Source organism: Vidua macroura, chromosome 4, assembly GCF_024509145.1.
Source record: "Vidua macroura isolate BioBank_ID:100142 chromosome 4, ASM2450914v1, whole genome shotgun sequence".
Taxonomy (NCBI): domain Eukaryota; kingdom Metazoa; phylum Chordata; class Aves; order Passeriformes; family Viduidae; genus Vidua; species Vidua macroura.
The window spans coordinates 63753966-63774454 of NC_071574.1; positions in this window are offsets into that span (position 1 = coordinate 63753966).

The window sequence follows — 20489 nt, forward strand, 5'->3', positions numbered from 1 at the left end:
TTTTTTGTATGAAACATTTTGCCAAATAGTGCAGGGCAAATTATCAGGCTACATTTCTCTGCCCTAATTAATTTATTTTCCATTTTGTTAATCCTTTCATGACCCACAGAACTTTTCATCGTTCTATATCTATATTTACCCTGAAAAAAAAGTCAGACCAAGTCAAAGTTTCTTCCAGCTTTAGAGACTTGGTCTTCTTGATTCTCCTTTTCAATTGACTTGTTTTTTGGTTACCTGTTATTTCACAGAACATTTAGTTCAAAATTCATAATTTCTGTGGTGTATTGATCTTTAATCAGACCAGCAAATACCTTTAAAAATTAAAGTATACACATTTTAACAGATGCTGATCCCACATATATAAATGTGAGAAAATGGCATATCTCACAGGACCTATTTCCAAAAGTGTGGACTAAGTTTGAATATGCCTCTTACCTGTATTCATTAATTGATCACATTTTACATCAGGCTGTTTTCCCTGACAATAACGTTGAATGCCACTAAATGCTACTTAATACCCAGTAGTGATCAAGATTCCCCCCTTATTTTGTTTTGGGTCAGGGGAAAAGCCTTGGAAAATTGCAAGATATCACTGTCTTTGAAAAGCTGGAGAAACTGGGTTTGAGTTGCTGAGAAGTGGAAGTGAGACATGGAGAGAAAATCTCCTATGAGGTTTGCATATGAAAATTACTTGCTTTGGTTCTAATTCTCTATTTATTCCATTTTAATATGCCTAGCATCTTGATTATCAGCTTTACACATTGTTTCACTTATCTAAAGGCTCAGTGCAATCTTACAAAATAGCTGATTCTGTGTAGTTCATAACAACATTGTACACCCAACCATCAGCTAATTCAGCTTTGTGAGGGACAATCCAAATTAGAACACAGTTGTTATGAGGATTCACTGTTGGTTTGGATGCACTGGATTTAGCTTCTCAAAATGGCTCATATCCCTTTGTGGTACACACCACTGTGGACATGCAGCTGACAGAACTGCATGGGACCTCATGGTATGGATGCTTCATCACCATACATCACCATGGTATGTGATGGTTCATCACACACATTCTGTCTGTTAAGAGCCTTGGTTCATCTTCTTCTGGTAAAGGAGACACCCTTTAGGATCCCAAAATATGTTCAAATATGTTCAAATTATGCAATCATACTTGTCGTAGGCCTTTTATCCCAACCTTCCCAAATTAATCCGTTTTTTTAGTGTAATAATGAAAACAAGTAATTCTTCCAACATCTGGTACTTAGAGCAGCTTTGCAGCAGCTCTCAGATAAGTTGAGCATTAAAACAGCTGATCATTTCCAAAGGATGCCAATGTCTTTCTATTGCTCTTGCTCATAGAGACTTCCAGGCCACACACAATCACTGCTGTGTAATTCCCCTGCAGTGAGAGCTGATGGAGTATTTGTAGAGTTAGGCAGTAGGTGACTGTTCATCACTCCACCTCCCTCCACACTGACCTCCCTAACTTCCTGTTGCTCTTCACTGAATTTTTTCAGTTTTCTCCTTTCTGTCCCTGTAGTTCTTCCTGCCAGACTAATTCAGCACCCATCAACTCTCTCCAGGACTCTTCTGGCCAGCAAATGTTTGCTTCGTTCTGAGGATTTTCTCTCTTGTGCCTAATACCTGGCAGAAAGGGAAGCTGTCCCTTTTAAAAGTAGAATTGAAGCACTGTCCAAACACAGTTCTTAGGCATAACCCAAACCATAAGCAAATCAATAGGACTTCTCGTTTGTTCACATGATTACAATTAAGCATATCCTTTAATGCTTCCCTGGATGGGAGCCAAAAGACAGCAGTAAATTGAGTTGAGATTGCAGAAATTACATTCCTTTTACTGAGGCAAAATCACCCTTTGTATTAGCAGATGGCACATTCTCAAGTGCAGAGAAAGACACATAATCAAGCCATGTACAATGGGGAATCTTTTGTTTCCATTTCTGCAAGTATGGTCCTTCACCCTGCAATTAAATAAAGAAAAGAAAGAGAGAAATCCAGAAGAAGCAATGGCTTGGCACCTTTGCTGCAAAAAATTCCTTACAGCTGATCATGGTGGCTGAGCTCTCAGGTTACATTACATCAAGCAAAGGCTCTAAAGAAACAGCTCAGCTGCATGAAGATCTTAACAATTAGAACAGAAAAGGAAAGACAACACATTCTGAGGAAAAAAAATTAAAAGGGGAGACAAACTGAGCTCTGATAAAAAGTCAAAATAAGAATTAGTAAGTAAGGATGCGATACAGTCCTAAGAAACAGCAATTCTGCTTTCTTCTTTGCTGCAGTATACAAGCACCTTCCAGGAGCCTATTTGATGGTGAACCAAGCCTTTTATGAATGCTTCAGCTGCCTCCTCATTCTGTCCACAAGGAAAAAAACATGCACACTTTCATGTTCAGTTTAGTAAACTTTAGAAAAATGCTGCCTCATATTTCCAGCAGAAAGAAAGGAATGACCAGGTGGTGGTGCCTGACGAAACCCTGTTTGGGTGCTGCAGGTCTCAGCCTTGTGTTTTTCCATGGTAATGCCAGCCCTATCCAGCCCAGGCTGCCTTCATGGAGGTGACACAGCAGGGATTTCCAGCCTTACCTAGACTTATAGATTACCTTTCCAGCTGGGGCTTTTCTGCTTTAAGCAGAAAAGGAACACATTCCGAACTAAGTGGTTCTGTATTTGTATTAGAGAAAAACAGATAAAGAAGGTGGCCTGGGGACAGATCTGAAAGTGATGCAGTATATAATAGTCTTTGATGTCAAGGGCAATGCCAGCTTGGGTCAGTCAAGAGAAGAAGCTCTATGAGGAAAAGCCATAAACTTCAGCCAAAAATTTTCCTATTATATAATCTAAGATTTTATTTCAATTATTTATGTTCCAGGATTAGAGTCTAGAAAAAGAACACTGCATTCTACCTTTAAAAGTCTCAGAAATTGTTTCAGTTTTCTTACTCCCTCCATAGCCAAGATGTTTTCCTTAGGGATATCTCTCCAAAATGCCTACAACTTTTACTTCATAAGCAGGATGTTAATGCACTCATCCTCTCACTAAATTCACTGCTTTTCCTCTACTAGGAGATGATTTGCATTTGTCTTCTCAAAAATGTTTTTCAGATTTTTATTATTTTTTTCTTTAAGCCAGCATTCCAATTCTCTGTAACACTGACATTTCACTCCTGAAACATCTTTTCTGGTTTTGATGTTATGTTCCTTTACTACAACTTGCTATCTTTTTAATTTCAAAGTTTCTCCTTTCTCATTAGCCTTTTTTCTGTTCCTCACATATCTCTGGCTGCCTTATCAAAATATTGACAAAATGCTTTCCAAGAACCTGGCAGATGTTCAATGCATCCTGACACATTATTCTCCTGGCAGACTTCTACACAGTTGAAATCCTTTCTTCCTTTCTTCCTATTTGGGGTGAATCTGAGAGATATTTTTTAAAGAGCCCTATCCTCCTGACCTTTCTGTTTGGTATCTTATTATGAATCCTAATAAAGAGAGGTTACACCTACTTACCCTCTCTCGTTATTTCTGCCTATACAACTGGCCCCAAGTGCGTATGTGCATATATGTTGACAGAAAGTAATGTACTACGCAATATCTTTTATCCATATTTCCATGCCAAATATTCCATATTCCATATTTATCCATATTTCCATTTCCAAGACAAGGTAAATTACTTTACATGATCATTTCACAGATACTGATTATTTTAGCACATCTGTTGATCTGACACTGCAGGATTTCATGTTTGAGTTCCTTGATTTTTTAATGTTTTTTGTGCTCTTAATCTCATTTTTCAGAGATGGTGAAATAATATGGAGGAAGACATTGTTCAAGAAAGAATCTATTTTGAGCTTTTATTTAATATGTCATTGGGTAGAAATCATTTGTATTCTAGAATTTTATTTTATATTTTACTTTCATATTAAGTGAAAATACTTTTCTGTGCATTGTGGAAAAAAGCAGAGAATGCATTCATGTGGTTACACACATATCTAAGAGTGTGGGCTGTGATTTTTGCCTGTCTGCAGCTGAACTTGAATGACACTTGAATGCCTCTATCCTTCTCTGGGGCCAACAAGTAAATCCATGTATTTCTGTATGTTACATGTGGAATAGCTGACAGCAGTGTCTGACCAGAGGCAGCCAGGAACTGGAGCCTCTCACTCACTGCTTTTCCTACTCTCTCCCACAGATGGCAAATGATGGGCCAGACCCTCAGCTGGACTCAGCACATGAGCCTCAGGTTCAGCATTTTACAGGATGACAGAAACACTTCAAGTCAGATGAGCCCTCTGAACAAAACCTTTTCTTTTCTTTTTTTTTTTTTTTTAATTGCTTACAGCAGCCCATGTCACACATACAAATTCTTTATATGATTGAGTCCTCTGTGGCCCAAATATGAATAGACTCATCCTTGAAAAAATCAATAAGAATGTTCTTATCCTCATGTCCCATTTCTGTAAATAATTTACATGCAACTTGCTATCTTTTGCAGGACAATAACATTAAACTCTTTAAAGAAGGGTGCATTTTGGAACCAATCCTGAAAGAATCAAAACCATTGAATTTTGAGGTCAGGACTACAGGTGATCATAGCAATCAGTTTCAGAGCTGGAGATTAATATAAAATCATCAAAAAAGGAGTCACAATGGAAACATTTTCTTCTGGCCAGAGTACCAAGTCTTATCCTAAAGAATGAGGAAAGCTCTTTAGCAAGTGGAAGAGCAGGTCTGAAGAGCAGCAAGCTGGCAGGGCAGAACAGAGGATATGCCCAGACAGAATATGGGAGAACGTGGAACCTGGTTAGCTTGTCCCAGAGTCAGAGTGGTTCCAGATTAATTATTTAGGTAAAGTAAGCTGAAGGAAAATTCTTTAGATATGTCTGGTTTGAATTTGTAGTGGAGAAACTCAGAAGGGCTGGAGAAAATGTGTTTCTTTCTGTGTACAGGCTGATGATGTTACAGTAAAAATTAACAAGGGTGCCTACATGGTTAGAAGTAGACTTCAGATTTTGGTGAAGCTCTGTGTTTTTAAACTGCATAGATCAAAAGGATCTTTTTTTTCCATCTGGTGCTCTAAAAACCTAGAAATACAATACAAATGCTTTTGTCGTTAGTCTATCACCATTGTAACAGTAAAGAAGGGGCTTCAGATATAATATATGCAAAAGTACTTAAATTTTCCTGTTCCATTCCCTCTTGCCCTGCCTAAATAAACCTGATGACTGTATTTTAACCTTAAAAGGTACATGTACAATATAAAATCCTGCATAAAAAAGCATTTCAATTCCAAACCAACACATAACTGAATAGTTCCAGCAACAGAGCCAAGCATGTGCTTCACTGATAGATCAGGTTTCTAATGAAGAACAGTTGTTTATATTATCTTATCATAAAATGCTATTTTCTGCTGGTAATAAATAAATATCCCCTGAAAAGCTTCCAAATTGCACTTGGATAGTAGTTATTTCACAAATGCACACAACTCAAACTTTAGCAAATTTCCAAAGACATGTTCATGTTTTCACTTGACAGTAAATAATATTTACATACCATGTCAAGATAACTTTTTACAAACATTCTTGTTTACTAGTCAAACCTGCAGGTAAAAACTTTGCTCAAGTGGTTGGTCTGGCAACATAATTTGGCACTCTATTAACTTCTGTTTCTGCTTTTGCACAAACAAGATTTGCCACAGATCACTGGTTCAAAGAAGGAGCCTAAATGAAGTATCTCAAATTAAGTTTGAATTGATTTACACCATAAACCAATGAACCAGCAAATTTTCTTGTGTGCGTTTCCGTGTGCAGAACTAAAATGCTTACAGGAGATACTGTCATACTGGCAATTAGGGTCATTGGATGGAGAAGACCAATTTCCTCATTTGTTTTCACTTCTCATTTTGTAGGAGGAAGAAGCACCTGACATCTCTCCCTTTTTACTTTCTGCTAAAGTCACCCAGGTTAAAAACATTAAATCTTACAAAATCTCTGAATAAAATAGCTATATGAGGAGTATAAAATCTATATCAAGGAAGGGACATTAATCTATCAACATCTAGTTTCAGTATAATAAATGCATGACTATGGTGTTTTTAGGGAAAGGCATGTTTCTGCTTACTTTTTTAATGGAGTAATTGGTCTATTTTCAGTTCTGTCACTGAAATTAGTAAATTTAGCAGTCAAAAAATATTGTGGAACATAGAACTAGGCAAACTGAAAATGCTGATGTGATGCTTTGAAACCTTCTGTGTTATTTTGAGAGTATCTGTACCTGCCACAGTCCAAATATCCCACTGGCATTTCATATAAATATTTTTGCTTAATAAACAAAAGCAGAGACAGGCTGTTGTTGAGGGTTTGAGCTGAGGAGAGCATGTGCTTGTATGTAAGCACATGTGTGTTTTCATGTATGTTTCTTTCCTCTGTGGAGATTATGAGCCGTGCAGGAATAGAGTGCTTAATTGAAAAGATAACAAATGATGAAGCAGCTGTTAAGTATGGCACAAAAATTGCTCCGAGCAGTTAAGGCTGATCATCATGATGGAAATAGCTTTTTGACAAGCTTAGCATTCCTGTGACAATAATTAAGAATCAGGTTTCCACCAAAAGGCTTTATAGCCAGAAGGGGTTGTAAATCAATGGGCAACATTTTTATCTTGGAATGAAAATTAATTATTCAGTGTAGAACATGCTTTCTCACACTTAACTGCCTGTAATGCCTCCTTTATTCTCCATCTTAATTCAATTAATATACCATTGTTAAAGGAGTGTTTGTCAGTAGTGATTCACTTTTGTTAAAAATTACCATAAGGAAATATGACAAAATTGAATGGTTCTTAAATTAAGCCATAGTTCAGATTCTTTTGGCAGAGGGTTGTTAGCTGTTAAGTACTCTTTGACAAGGGTGTGGATATGGGCATTTTGTATTACACCCTTTGAGCTTGCATAAGCACATAAAGGGATTGAATAATACATGAAAAATAAGTGTAGGATTTTCTGGAGTGTTCTACATGGCCCTAACTTCTTTCTCCCTTTTAAGCTAGTCAGAAAACATATTGGATTTAACTGGAGCAGTTTCAGAACTCCAAAGACTTTTGAAAATCTTATTCTTATTGAGAAGAAATAAAAAGCGTTCTTGCCTTTTTGACTATTATATGGAAATGAAGGCATCTATCAAAGCTGTCATGACACTTAGAGGAAAATGATGAGACTTTGGGGAATTATTCAGACTGTTTTGACAGGCTCTACGATCTGAAAATGGGCCTGGAAATGTCCTCTTGGCAAGAAACATTAGACAACATAAGCCTCCGCAAGGGCAGCTTTTGTCTAACCATTGCCATTGGTGTTTTCATCTTCAGCAGAAACAGAGATGATAGAAAAAAAAAAAGTACTGGAAGTAGTGTTTCGTTTCATTCAGGACTCCAATATTTTTCCATTATTCCCCATTTCTTCTGTGGCCTTGAGAAGTGCATCCTGATTTTTTTTTTGGTAAATCTGTCTTTAAATATTTGGTAAAACATCAGAAGTGTGAGACTGAAAGTTCTTTGCTTAAAGGAGTCCCATAATGCTGTATCACTCTGTGTAAGCTCATTATGGTACTCACCTTCTGAAGCAAATATGATCTCCTGGCAGATTAGGAGAATTTCTTAGAGGGCAAGAGGTGCAATTCTTTCAATTTTTTTTTGCTATCTCATGGGTGTTTCTGCAGCAGCCAAGCACTATAAGAAGCACTGGTGAGTCACAAAAGAATGCCCTCTCTACATATTAGAGAATTAATTGCCCTATAAAACCTCTTAACCTTATATCAGCTTGAGCTGATGCTGACTCTATCCACAACACATGAAGTCAGGGAGAAAAAGCAGAGCCCTGGATTCTTGTTCTTGCCCCAGAAATACTCCTGCCTTGCTGCCTCCTAAAATGTCTCTATCATGAGAAGATTGTTCAGTGACCTAGGAAAGGAAGGAGAGGTCCACATCCCTTCTCAGTTCTGGATGTTTATTGGTAAGTCTAGCACCAACACCAGCCTCTGAGTTACTCTGCTTTGCAATCAGGAGATTGTAACCAATTCGTGCTTTTAAAAGTCAAGAAAGTACATAGTGTTCCGTGGCAAACTGATATTGTGGAAGGAGAGTAAAGCTACCATGCCATGTTCTAAAAATGCTCCAGGTGAAATAAACTCCAGAGTTGTTTGGGTTTCCATACTTGAACTAGGAAGCAGATTTAACCACCTAAGGAAACCCAATGTGTTTCTCCTCCCTTTAATCTGACATCTTATTTGCACATCAATATGTATATTTTACATGCAAAGCTACCACATAAACTTCAAGATATCACAGGTAATCAAGGATAAACATATCCACAATTCCCATTTCATCTATGAACACCTTCTGGTGTAGGGGTCATGGTGGTGTTGCAAGAGGCTTCTCTGCTAGATTGCTTTTTTATTTTTTTTAAGAAACCTATGGTACAATGGAAATAATAATGCCAGCTATCAGCGCAAGAATGTGTCTTTCTGTACTGCCTAAATTTTGAATTTTAAAATCCTTTTGTCCTTTCCTATCCTGTTTTCCACCTCACTGACCACCAACATTTCTTCTATATTGACTCTTCTAAACAATTAGCTGAGAAGCATTCCTTGCAAATACCTCACCAGCCCACCACCTTCACTCAATTAGGATATTGCTTCCTCTTCAATCAACATGACTTGTTTCTCTAGGACTTCCCAAAAGGAAGGTGCCTTCCAAGAAAACTGAGACTGCCAGGAGCTGGCCCTGAGATAATCCTCCTTTGTTCATCAGCTGCTTCACCCATTTTGAGGAGACAGTTGGGAAGGAAGCAAGGAGAGCACGTGTGTATCAATCAACACAGCTTTTAAAACATGGGAATGTCAGGTTTTGACTTGATGTTTTAATTGATAAAAATCTGTAACTTCTTTGCCGCTTTGTGAGCTTGTTAATACAGCAGATTAATGGCTTCTGCACTAACTCATGGTTTTATTCTCAGTGTCAGGCCAGAATATGAAAGAGAAATAAACAACCCAGAAAAGATCAGATAATTTCTGGTAGACAAAAAAAGCCACAAACAAACATGTGAAATTCAAAGAAAATGCATCTATTGTTAGTCCAGGCTATTAATGCCTGCTGCTGTTCTGTCCAGTTGGAGGGAGCAGAAGACTTGCATGAATCACATATTAGGACAATACGTTGAATGCAGAGCCAGAGCAGAATGTTTCTGGCATTTTTTAATGGATACAATAATGTTGCATCACAAATCTGTCCTTGAGTTTTTCTTTCAAGGGAACTGCCCTGGAGTTAGTTGCAAAAAAGTCAGTGGTCTGGAAATTATGTAATTTAAACATGTTTACCTCAGTGTGTGCCAGTATTTGCAGCTGTCGAAGTGAGCAGAGCCTTGTCCTACTGAGGCCAATTCCTCAAATTAAAAACTGCTCCTGTTCCATGCACCCCCTCACATGTGTAGCCTTTGCTGACCAAATATGGGAATTTAGAACATTTCATAAATACTTGCAAATAAAGAGAAGCAAAAATGTTCAGTGCAAGAGTTCTTTACCAAAAATAAGTGTTTTCATTTGACATTCTTTTCAGGAATGTAATCCAATTTTGAACAGGGAAAAGTGGAAGCATTTAATTTTCTTTCAGAATTATAATATATCAAAAATTAATGTGTTACTCAAAATAGATATTTCAAAATAAATTAAACTTGTGGACTGTAAAACTTAAATGCAACACTTAAGTATCTTCACTCATTCTCTTGATATTTAACAAGATCTTACAGCTATTGAAATTTTCTTAGTTTGGCTGCTCTAATAGCTGAAAATGTTAAAAGAAAATCACATCAGAAATTCCAGATTTTCAACTGTTTTCAGTGAATTAGGAGATAAGTTGGTAGAGTTAAAATATAAGTTCCTATACTTCAGACTGATTCTGAAATAATGTGTAAAATAGATTAATTTTGATCTCCAAATTGTACAGAAAGTCAAAGCATTCCTGTCTGGTTTTTCATAATTATTTATACCAAAGGATTTTTTCCTTATGCTACATTCATGCAATATATGAAATTACAGACACCATGTACTAGCTATAGAAGCTGATTGTGATATTTATATAAAACCACTGTATGTCACCTGTTCCTGTTTGCATTTTATAGTGAAAATTCACCAGCAGAGATGAGCCACTATTCATGTTTAATGTATCACCAAGCACAAGGGTGCTAATGCACAAAAAATTATAAACTACTGTGTGCACAAGCGCTAAATGCAGCCAAATAATATATTGGTGGTGTGAAATAGGACAATGGAAAGTTTACCTGAACAGTGCTTGGAGCTACATTTTGAATTGCACTGGCTCAGCTCCTTGCTGATTTTATTTCTACAAGGTCCTGCAGAGAGGGTCTCATGATCTGGACTTCTTTAAAATGAGAAAATCTCCAGATGTCTAAGACCAGAAAATAAACTGATATGCTTGCAGTAGAAATTTATGAAGAGACCATGTTGATCTGAAAAAACTGAAAAAGAAGGGATTCAAAAAAAGATTTTCCACTCCTGCTGATGACACAGAAATCCATAAATGTGGCTTTTCCATGTGACAAAGTGATATGCAATATTCACTGTGGTTTCACACAGTTGGGTCAATAAACTTCCATTAAGTATGGACAAGCTGTCAAAGTGACCTGCTGCCCTCAGTTCTGCAGTATGACTTGGCCTTAGCTGTCCATATTAATATGAATTTTAACCCTTTGGTTTGGCATTTTAATTCTTCATCCATTAGTCTCACATTTCTGTATTATAAGTTAGTACTATTGATTTTAGAGAATACATACAGCCAATTTGCACACATGTATTTGCAAAGGTCAGCAGAGGACATAAATGTGATTTCTGCGAAAGGTCCAGTCAATGTTTCCTGTCCTTCTGGCCAAGATTATTCTTTGCAAGTGGAAGTAGTACTTATCAGAACTGAAGGATCACTAGCTATCCTTGCAGTCTGAATTTTTAAGGGTTCATTTGTGGTTTGGTTGTTTGGGGTTTTTTTGGGGTTTTGTTGGTGGTTTTTTGTGGTTTTTTTTGGTTGTTTTTTTTTTTTTTTACAAGATGTATCTAAATAAAGACACTGCAAGTCCAGAAATATTTTTCTTCAGGCTGAGCTTCTCCTGAGATCATTGCCACACATCTCAGCTGCTTGTGCTTTGTTGGAGCACAGAACACTCTTAATTGGCGCACAGAAATTAGTGGAAGCAATGCACCAGTCTGAGTTTTAGCCCTCAGAGACCTGCTCATACTTTGCGTTTAAAGCATACAGATAAAACAACAAAAATTGAAGCTTTTGCATGACTGAGTTAAACCCTGCCCACCCTTTTTTTTTTTTCTTTCTTTTTTTAGTCAGATGGAAACCAGGCAGTAGAGGTGGACTCTACATTTGGCTGAAATATCAAAGCCAAAGTTCTCTGGATATTAAGAAACCTTCAGTCTCATTTTCTACATTTTTTTACCTTTCTGGTAGAAAATGCTATTGTTTATTGTTCCTGGTATACAACCTTCCTGTCTAAGATCTTATGCAAGGTCCTGCAGACCTAATGGGGAGAGAAGAAATTTCTCCCAGTATTTAGTATCCCAGTTTCTAGAGACCTCTGCCACTCAGAGGTAGTGTATGGTGTTACACTTTTTGTGCTGTTACCTGGGTCATATTTGCTACTTGGAGGCTCCAGAGAAATCTCTTTAAGGAGTGCCTATTACTGGTTCTTCCTTCTACTTTTTTTTCAATGTTCATTTCCCCTCGTTATAGAGCAGCTCTTGTACTGTCCCAGGACACAGTTCCTCAATCACTTGTTATTTACAAGTGGGAGGGACTTAACTGGGGATCAGCTACCCAAGGACAAGTGGCTATTCACCCTTCCTAATCTTCTAATCCACCTGAGCACCTTCTAGCCATGGTCCAGTTTCATCTGTAGGTTGATGGGAAAATGTTTCTTTAAATTTCCTGCAGTTCCATCTCTACTTTAAAAGCAGCAGGAAGCTGTCATTGAGTGCAAGATCAGTCTTCTCTGAATCTGTTGATATTCCAGACACTGCCATATTCAGAGTGTTCTGCTCTTTATGATACTGCCAAAGTCAGTAGTGGCACTTGGTGGCAAAATGCCACAATATCATGAATTTCTGAAGTGCCCCAGGAATGAAACAGAGACTCTCAAGTGTGCCTTTTCTCCCTTCATACATAATCCACACCAGACTTCCAAAGCAAACCAGATAGATCTGTTCTCCTGCTCTGTGCCTGCTTGGAGATCTAAGTTCGTTCTTAGGAGCAAAAAGTAAAAACAAATAATTTCACCACATTTCAAAACATAAGAGTAGCACAGCACCATTCCAAATAACGCTTGATTTTCATTTTTAATCTTTGAAATATCCAAAGTTTCTGTGTCCCTGTTGGAGCTTCTACCCACAAACATATCCTTGTCTGTGTTGTGATCTTTACAGTACGAACTTATCTCTCATCCACCACTTCTTGCAGGAAAATAGCAACTATGTTTTCTCTATGCAGAAAGTAGAATTTTTACTTAAATGGAAAATGAATATGCATTGTACTTCAGAAAGTATAAGTATTGCAGGATGAGCAAGAACCTCAGTGGAGCTAAATCAATTTATACAAAAAAGCAACTCATACCAAAACTTCAGAGTAGTTCAAAAAACAGCCCAGCCTGTTTTTTTCTTGAGCAGCCCATTTTTGGGTTTTTACTGCATAAAGGTTGGACCAGAAGAAATAGAATAAATACATAACTTCATTCTGGAGCCAGTCTCAACAACATTTTTTCATGTGCCTACATCTCCACACGTGAGTTTCACACTCTCTGAGGTCTCTTGAGCTATTGGTATGCATAAGTTAAGCTCATAGAGGTGTATTTGCAAGAAGGAGCAGTTTCTCAAGAGCAAATCATCTTTTCTGCATCAGTAGGAAAGTGACTGATAGCTCTCCAGTGTGCTTTAGATTTCCTACTCCAATTGTAAGGAGAGCTCCATAACACTCCCCACTACAACACAACAACAACACAATCATTTAGTTCGGCAATCTGAGAGGGACAACGGCTATTTCAACATTCCCAAAGGGGGTTCAAATGACTTATTGATCAATTGATTAATAAATGTCAGTGGTCAGAGGAGAGAGCAGCTCTGCTAAAAAAAATAGATGTCAGAAGAGCCCGTAAGTGGATGAGCTATTAGGAATGAAAAAGTGAATCCAACAGAAAAAATAGGGCAGTGATTGTTTTACATTAAATGTGGGAGAGTGCACAAGATGTGTTTCCAAAACTTATCAGATACAGCAATGAGAAATAGAAACTTCATTTTAGAGTAAATATGGTCATGCTCATATTTTGATAGACCACATATTAAAGTTTGGAATTGATTAACTTTTCATAAAATAGCTGCTTTGAGTTATTTTTACTAAAAATTAGCAACTGATCTTCTAATCATGCTTAAGAATTTTTTTGTTTCTAATTAATAAGGCTGAATGCTTTTTCTAATTAACTTTTAAATTGTTATTTTTGGCACAGATAAGAGTAAGTCTAGTCTTTGTGCTTTTCCATGTTATACTGTTGGTAAAACTTTCTCCTGAAGTTTAATTGAAATGAAGTTGTAATGTGGAACATGCATTCTTGAAATACTCGGTGCTATTTGTTGTTAGTTTTCATTTCCAGATAAAGGGTGTCATTATGGTGTTTAAGATTCATTTGACAGGAGGCATTCACATCTCCTGGAAGGGTTGTCTTTATATCATTAGTGTGGTAAGGGTACAACTGAGGGACTGGGAGGCAGATTGTTATCTATATGAAAAATCCTTACTCACCTGAGCTGCTTAACTATAGACAACTGAGCTATAAAATGAAGTGAATCTATACATGCCCATTATTTTCAGCAGGGTGTTTGACTGTGTAATGATTGCTCACCTGAATTTATGAGATGTTTCTTATGGATACCTTAAAGTTTAATCTTTCTTTAATCTCATGCTTTAGGATTTCATTTGGAGGCCCCAGATATGAGGATGCCTTTTATTCCCTTCCTAAATAGGAATACACATTCTTATTAGCTCTGATGGACATACACAGCATGATAAGAGGTATTCCTGACTTAGAGCACACGTGGGGGAACCATTCCTGATTAAATGATTTATTCAGAGTCACACAGGAAAGCTGTCAATCAGGATTTGAACCAATCCTTCCCAGCTACCAGTCACCTCATACTACAAAATCATCCCACCATTGCCACCTCCGCTGTGTTGGTAAAGCATCTATTCCACCTGCAGAAAAGGTGCAATCATTAAGACATTTGAACCAGAATCACAGCAAGAGCAAGACCTCTCATAATTTCCTAGACAACTTACAATTAACTAAAATCCTAGTTATAGTCAAGATAAGAAAAGTTGGGTATTTTATTATGTGGACTGAATGAAGTATAATGAGTTGGTTTTGTATTTATCTAGTTAAATAAGTTCATTCTTCATCTGGTTTCACTAGTTAGAAGCACATATACACAGAAAATGATAAAATAATTTGGGGATAACTTTTGTTTAAATACTTTGGTATCTCTGAAATCTAGGCAGAATGTCCCACATGCCAACTAAGCAGCCTGATGCTTTGTTGGACTTACATAATATGAACAGTTTTCCTTTATGTTGTACAGAAGTTCACATATTTCAATATAATTCTAATAATTTTAATAATAATTTAATAAAAATGCATAACACAAAAGAAGTAAATATATTACAATGACCTTTCTAAGTTATTATTGTTTAAAGACGTACAAGAATAAAATTAATTTACCAGTTTCTTTTTCAAATAAGATAACATTTTGCTTACTGGCCAGCATCAAAATGGACTTCACATATGACTTCAGAACTTGATTTTTGTATTACTGATATTAGTAGTAAGGTCACTTAAGAATCTGGGCATGCGTGTCTGTGAGAGACTGTGCTCAAAAATCTGTTTCTTATCTACAAGGCAAAAGGCAAACATTGAAATTAAAACGTGCCTAATGCCATTCTCTTTAAAATATATATAAAATCATGCCTTATTATCTGTGGTAACAACTTTTTGTGATAAAAAAACATATTCTAGGTCTTCCAGTGAGGTAGATAAGCACAGCACCAGGGAAAAAATCAGTTCACACAAATGAGTATCCACATCCAAGCAGTGGGTAAAGCAACATTTCTGGGGTTTCAAAAGTCAAACTGCTCTTTTTAACAACAGAGATGACCAGACAGTTCAGCTCTTTACAAGTAATAAAGCATTGTCTAAAGTATCTTCTAGGACATTTAGTAAAGAGTTTCCATGCAAAATCAGAACTTTATACATTTAGAAGTAAAGATCTGGTCCATTTGCCCTACTTTTTCATTCTTTGGACAGCTAAGCTGCCCCATATGTTCCTGTATCCCTAGCTAGGCTTGTCCAGGAAGACATGCTATTGTTGCTGCTTCATGAGTAAATTTTAGAATAGGAAGATAATGAATAAAAGAGCATTAAGAACTGCATGTTTTCAAATGAAGGTTGTGTTATTTGTACACTTCAAAGAAAGAATGGTCTCTATATTTAATTTTCCCCAGTTCACTTTCAGAGTTTAGTCACTGGGAAATCGATAGCAGTTTTCTCACATGTTCTGCTTGCTTATGAGGTCTCACATGAACTTTGAAGTTTGTACACCATGTTTTGCCAACATTTTTACAAATTCCTGGCCACAGTCCAGACATAACCGTAATATATTGATCTGGGGAAAAAATCTGAGCAAGCCAAAACACTATTTTAATTTTTTCATTTGTTCTTTTAAAAGTAAATCCTGGATATGTTTTAGTATTTAAATATTGCTATTTTTAAAGAAAATCTATTTATCATCCAGTGAACTCTCAGTCTTTTGTAAAGTATTCTCAGGAGCTTTAACGTATAGAGTGGTTTAAATCCAATTCTGAAACAACATTCCTGTAGTTAGTGTGTTTCTCTTTATGTGAACACTGTTCAAGGATTCTTGGCATTTTTATATAAAGAATATCTCTAAAAATGTCATCAAACAGATATATCCATAGCCATAGATAAGTGCATTAAAGGAAGGATTTGGAAATACCATGTATGATTAATGTCACCTATTCTAAGATTGTTTTTATTTCTTTATGGCTTGAACGGGTTTCAATGCCTAAAGCAAATATTTCCCATGTCAGAGTCACAAGGAACCTGAAAATTCTGGGAAAAAAAATTAACCAAAGCAGTTCAGATATCTGTAAGAAGAAGACTAAGGGAAAAGAGGTATCAGCAAAATGAGCATTTGTGCTTCTTCAAAATATTAGAATGACCTCTTCTTTGAAGAGGTCTAATATGTGTTATGGAGCATGATAATTAGAATTGGAAGCTAAATGTATATTTGCTAAAATTATTTTTTTCCAAATAGCAAAATTTGACCCTTTTGTCAAATGGCAATATTTAAAATAATTAAAATTAAAGTAAATTTTAGACTAAAATAGTACTTCAATGGAAACATCTCATATACTCTTAGTGCAAAGGGAATACTAAAAAAAGCACCCTGCACCACGAATTTCATCCCTGCTGCTAAAGGAAATTACATAGTACAGATAATAGATGCAAGAAGTTCTACACTGAAATGAATCAGTCTTGGCTGCAGCTCTTCTCCTGGAGAGCAACCCTGCAACACACCCCTCCAGGCCTTAGAAACCTTCTCCTATTTCCAGCTAGAACTTGCTCTCAGTCATTTTATACCCATTTCTTCTTGTGCCAAGGCTGTTCTTCAGCTGTTCCTCTGCCCCTCTTCGGCTGTCTTTGCTCAGATCAAGCACATCCTCCATCAGTCTTTGTTCCACCACGAGAATCAAGCCTGGGGTCTCTCCCATGAGCACCCTGGTGGCCCCTCTGTGGACATGATGCAAAGGAAAAGAAGGAAGAGGTAACTGCACAGTAAGACAGTTGAAGAATTCAAACAAAACTTTGCAATATTGTTGTAAAATATCCTTGTTTCTGCTAGAAACGCCTTCCCTGAGATCACATTTGTCTTTTCCTTAGCCCATGCCATTGCTTGTTGGTAGGGCACCCTCTAATCAGCTAATGGAGAAAAATCTTCCTCCATGTCCTCCATTTTCAGCTGTTAAGTGCCTGTCAGATAGAGAAATCAATTTCATATACCCTTAAGACTACATAATTTGTACTATTATATTTAATCTCATTTTTATTTCTACAGATCTTATTCCATTCATTCTGTTCTCCTTTGCCTTTGGTAAGAACTCCAAAATTATGATTGCAAGCAATTTTCATTTAATTAATTAAACTGGTTTAACTAAGTAAACTAAATTAAATCAGAAGACCACTATTTAAGGAAAACTATGGCTTAAATAGGGCTATCTGTAATCAGCTGTTTTAAAAAGTTTGGGAGTTTTTATCTTATTTTTTTTTCTTTAGGGTCAGTTTGCCTCCAATTTGCATCATTTTGTCCACAATCATTGTATTATTCTAAATAGATAGATCTAATCTTGTCTAAAAATTAAGTTGCCTGTCAATTTAGACAACTAATCTTGCAAAATGATGTTGCATCTCAATCACCTTCCATTTGGCTTCTCATTTCTTATGCAGTTCTTCCAAATGCCTCCCAAAATCACAAAAAATTGCCTTTTTTAAACTTTTTTGTGCATTCCAGTTATCCCATTAGTAGACTAATTTAGTGTCCCCTATTACTGGATCTGTTATTTAATATTCCAATCCCCTCTATATTCTGAAATGGAAATTGTTTCCTGTCATATATTTATTGATGTATGTTTGCTGAGATTGATTTTATAGCTGAAATAAAATAATTTCCATATCTATTCCTCCATTCTAGTTATCCACCAATTTTTCACTCCTGCCCAGCATTATCTTTGTTAAATTCTAAGAAAGAATATTTGTCTAATTTTCAGAACAACTGTGACAGAAATGTTACTGATATCCATATGAAAATTTGGACAACAATCAGTTCAATTCTGAACTAAGTTAATCTGACTAATCATTATACATTAAAGCCATGTAAAAATGTTTAGTTCTCAGAGCTTGCCTATGAAAGAAACTAGAGAATTTTATCTGACAAACATATTTAGGAGTTTTATTTGAGTCCAAAAGCCCAAAAACTAACTTAGGAAACAACAGAGGAAGTTGAAAAGAAAGGTGAGCTAACATCAGATTGGTCTGGATGTCATCAGTTTTGATTTTGGCATTATGAACCACATCCAAAACCACCAAGATTTGAAAGCATTATTCAGTACAGTTTGGTGGAGCATGTATTTCCCAATAGGTGTATTTTCCATCAATTTCAGCTAAGATCCTCTTGTTTTTTGCTTGCCCACTTCTGGCCTTGAGCCAAAATACTTCAGCCACCGCCCCATTGGTTCTCCAGATAATTGTGAACTGACTGTTCACTTTGTGAATGATAAAGGTGCATGTTCTTGTGCCCTACAGGCTCACTGCTGGCCTCACCAGGGACTCTTAAATTTCCCTTAATTTTGAGGTATCCAGTCATTCTATGACAAGATACCAATTTAAGTAGATCTGAAAAGTACAGGTGCCTACAGGAAGAGAATTCCTATCCACTACTCGGAATCACAGCTAAAGGATTTGGAACTGGATGTGCAGCGTAACCTGCAGACCCAAATGGATACAGAAAATGTTGATGAGAAATTTGAGCCTCTCTCTCTCAATATCTACCTGTAGCCAGGGCTGAAAGCACAGGAATCACCCTAACTAAAAGTATATACTTATGTGCCAGTACACAGGCAGTGAGGGCATGTACTCAAGGAGTGGAATGGACCATGTTAACAGCTCACTAACCAAAATGTGTATTTTGGAGCCCAGATGCCCCTCCCAGGGCATGCCTAAATTTACAAGCATTTGCTAAATACAGCCAAGCACAGGATCACTAATTTATAATTCATAGGTTTACTGATGTTAAAACATTAGTAATTCTTCACAAACATGAACCTCTTTTACAGGGTATGTGAGGGAAGATTTTCCCCTTATTTAGCTTATTATAACAGAGACTTCATCTCCCCACGTTCTTATTCCCCTAGGAAGAATACTCCTTGACCCTATCACCAAAACTACTCATATTTTCATAAAACAGACACCATGTAGGTCAGAGATCCAGGAGAGACTGATTGTCACCACAGGGTACAGCTGAGCTGAGGCACTGCTGTGTCCCATGGCAGCCTTATCAGGGATGTGAGTTATCCAGCAATGCCATGTTAGCAGTACCCACTGGTCATGCTGGGCCTCTGTGTGCACCAGGGGGAAGAAATTTCTACCTCCCCAGTCCTTATGGAGAAATATTTCCATGAAGTTGTGAAGACTTGGAGGGCAGGAGAGAACCCTCAGCCTCCCAAGTTGATTTAGTTTGGGTCACTTTATATATTCTGGCACATAGGTTGTTGCAAAATGTTAGCAGGCCACATGCAGTCCAGCCACAACCTCTTTTCCCTGATGTCATTAATCAGAAAAATTGTCAGTTCTTACTTATGTCAGCAATAACAACATAAGACAGAGAAGTCTTCAATAATACATAGCAATCATTCATAATTTAAATTAGGCTATCTACAAAATAGTAAGTCCTGTATATGGCTGAACTGTCAAAGAAAGAGATCATAGTAATTCATTACAAATCTGACAGGAATCCCTGGATAAGTAAGCAGCATGAACATTCACTAAATTATCCAAAAAAACATGGTTGGCTGTAATTCATCTTTTGGTTTGAGGGGAACATTGCTAGTACTCTAGAACCTTGGGAAAGCTATAAAGTTCCTCACATTTCAACCATACATATATATATATATATATATAAGCAGAATTCAGCTTACTAAGACTGCCCCAAAGTCTCAGCTTGTAAGAACAACACATTTAAATCATCAGAGAGATGAGTGCTAAAAGCACATTGGTTTTATATTTATACTTGAAGAACACAAGTACCTTCATTGTGCAAAACGAGGCACAAGTAACAAAAGAGACCACTGAGACCATCATGAAAAATCACAGGAAGAAATGGCCTCAGCATAGCAGTCACCTAATCAGTGCCAGTATTTCTCTCATATGTACTACCAGAAAAAAAGTGTTTTAAGGAAGTTTGATATGGAGGATAGTAACTAGACAAATTTACTGAAGGACCCTTGAATCCCAAAGAAGTTCAGTGTCGAGTGTGATTGCCCTCAGAGTTGCAAGACACTTCCAGGAAATTAGAAACATATGCCACAAAAGAAAGGAAACTGGGAGTGGGGAAAGACTTTGAGGATGAGGACACATCTTACAAACTGTCAGCTCAGACTAAAGGGCTTGGAGACCATAACAGGGGAATCCTGAAGAACTACATGTCCATTAAGAAAGTAGACAACAGATGTAAGCTTAGCATGACATTTAGAACTGTGGAGCACCTCTGCTGAGGAAAGGTATAAATGGGTTATTCCTA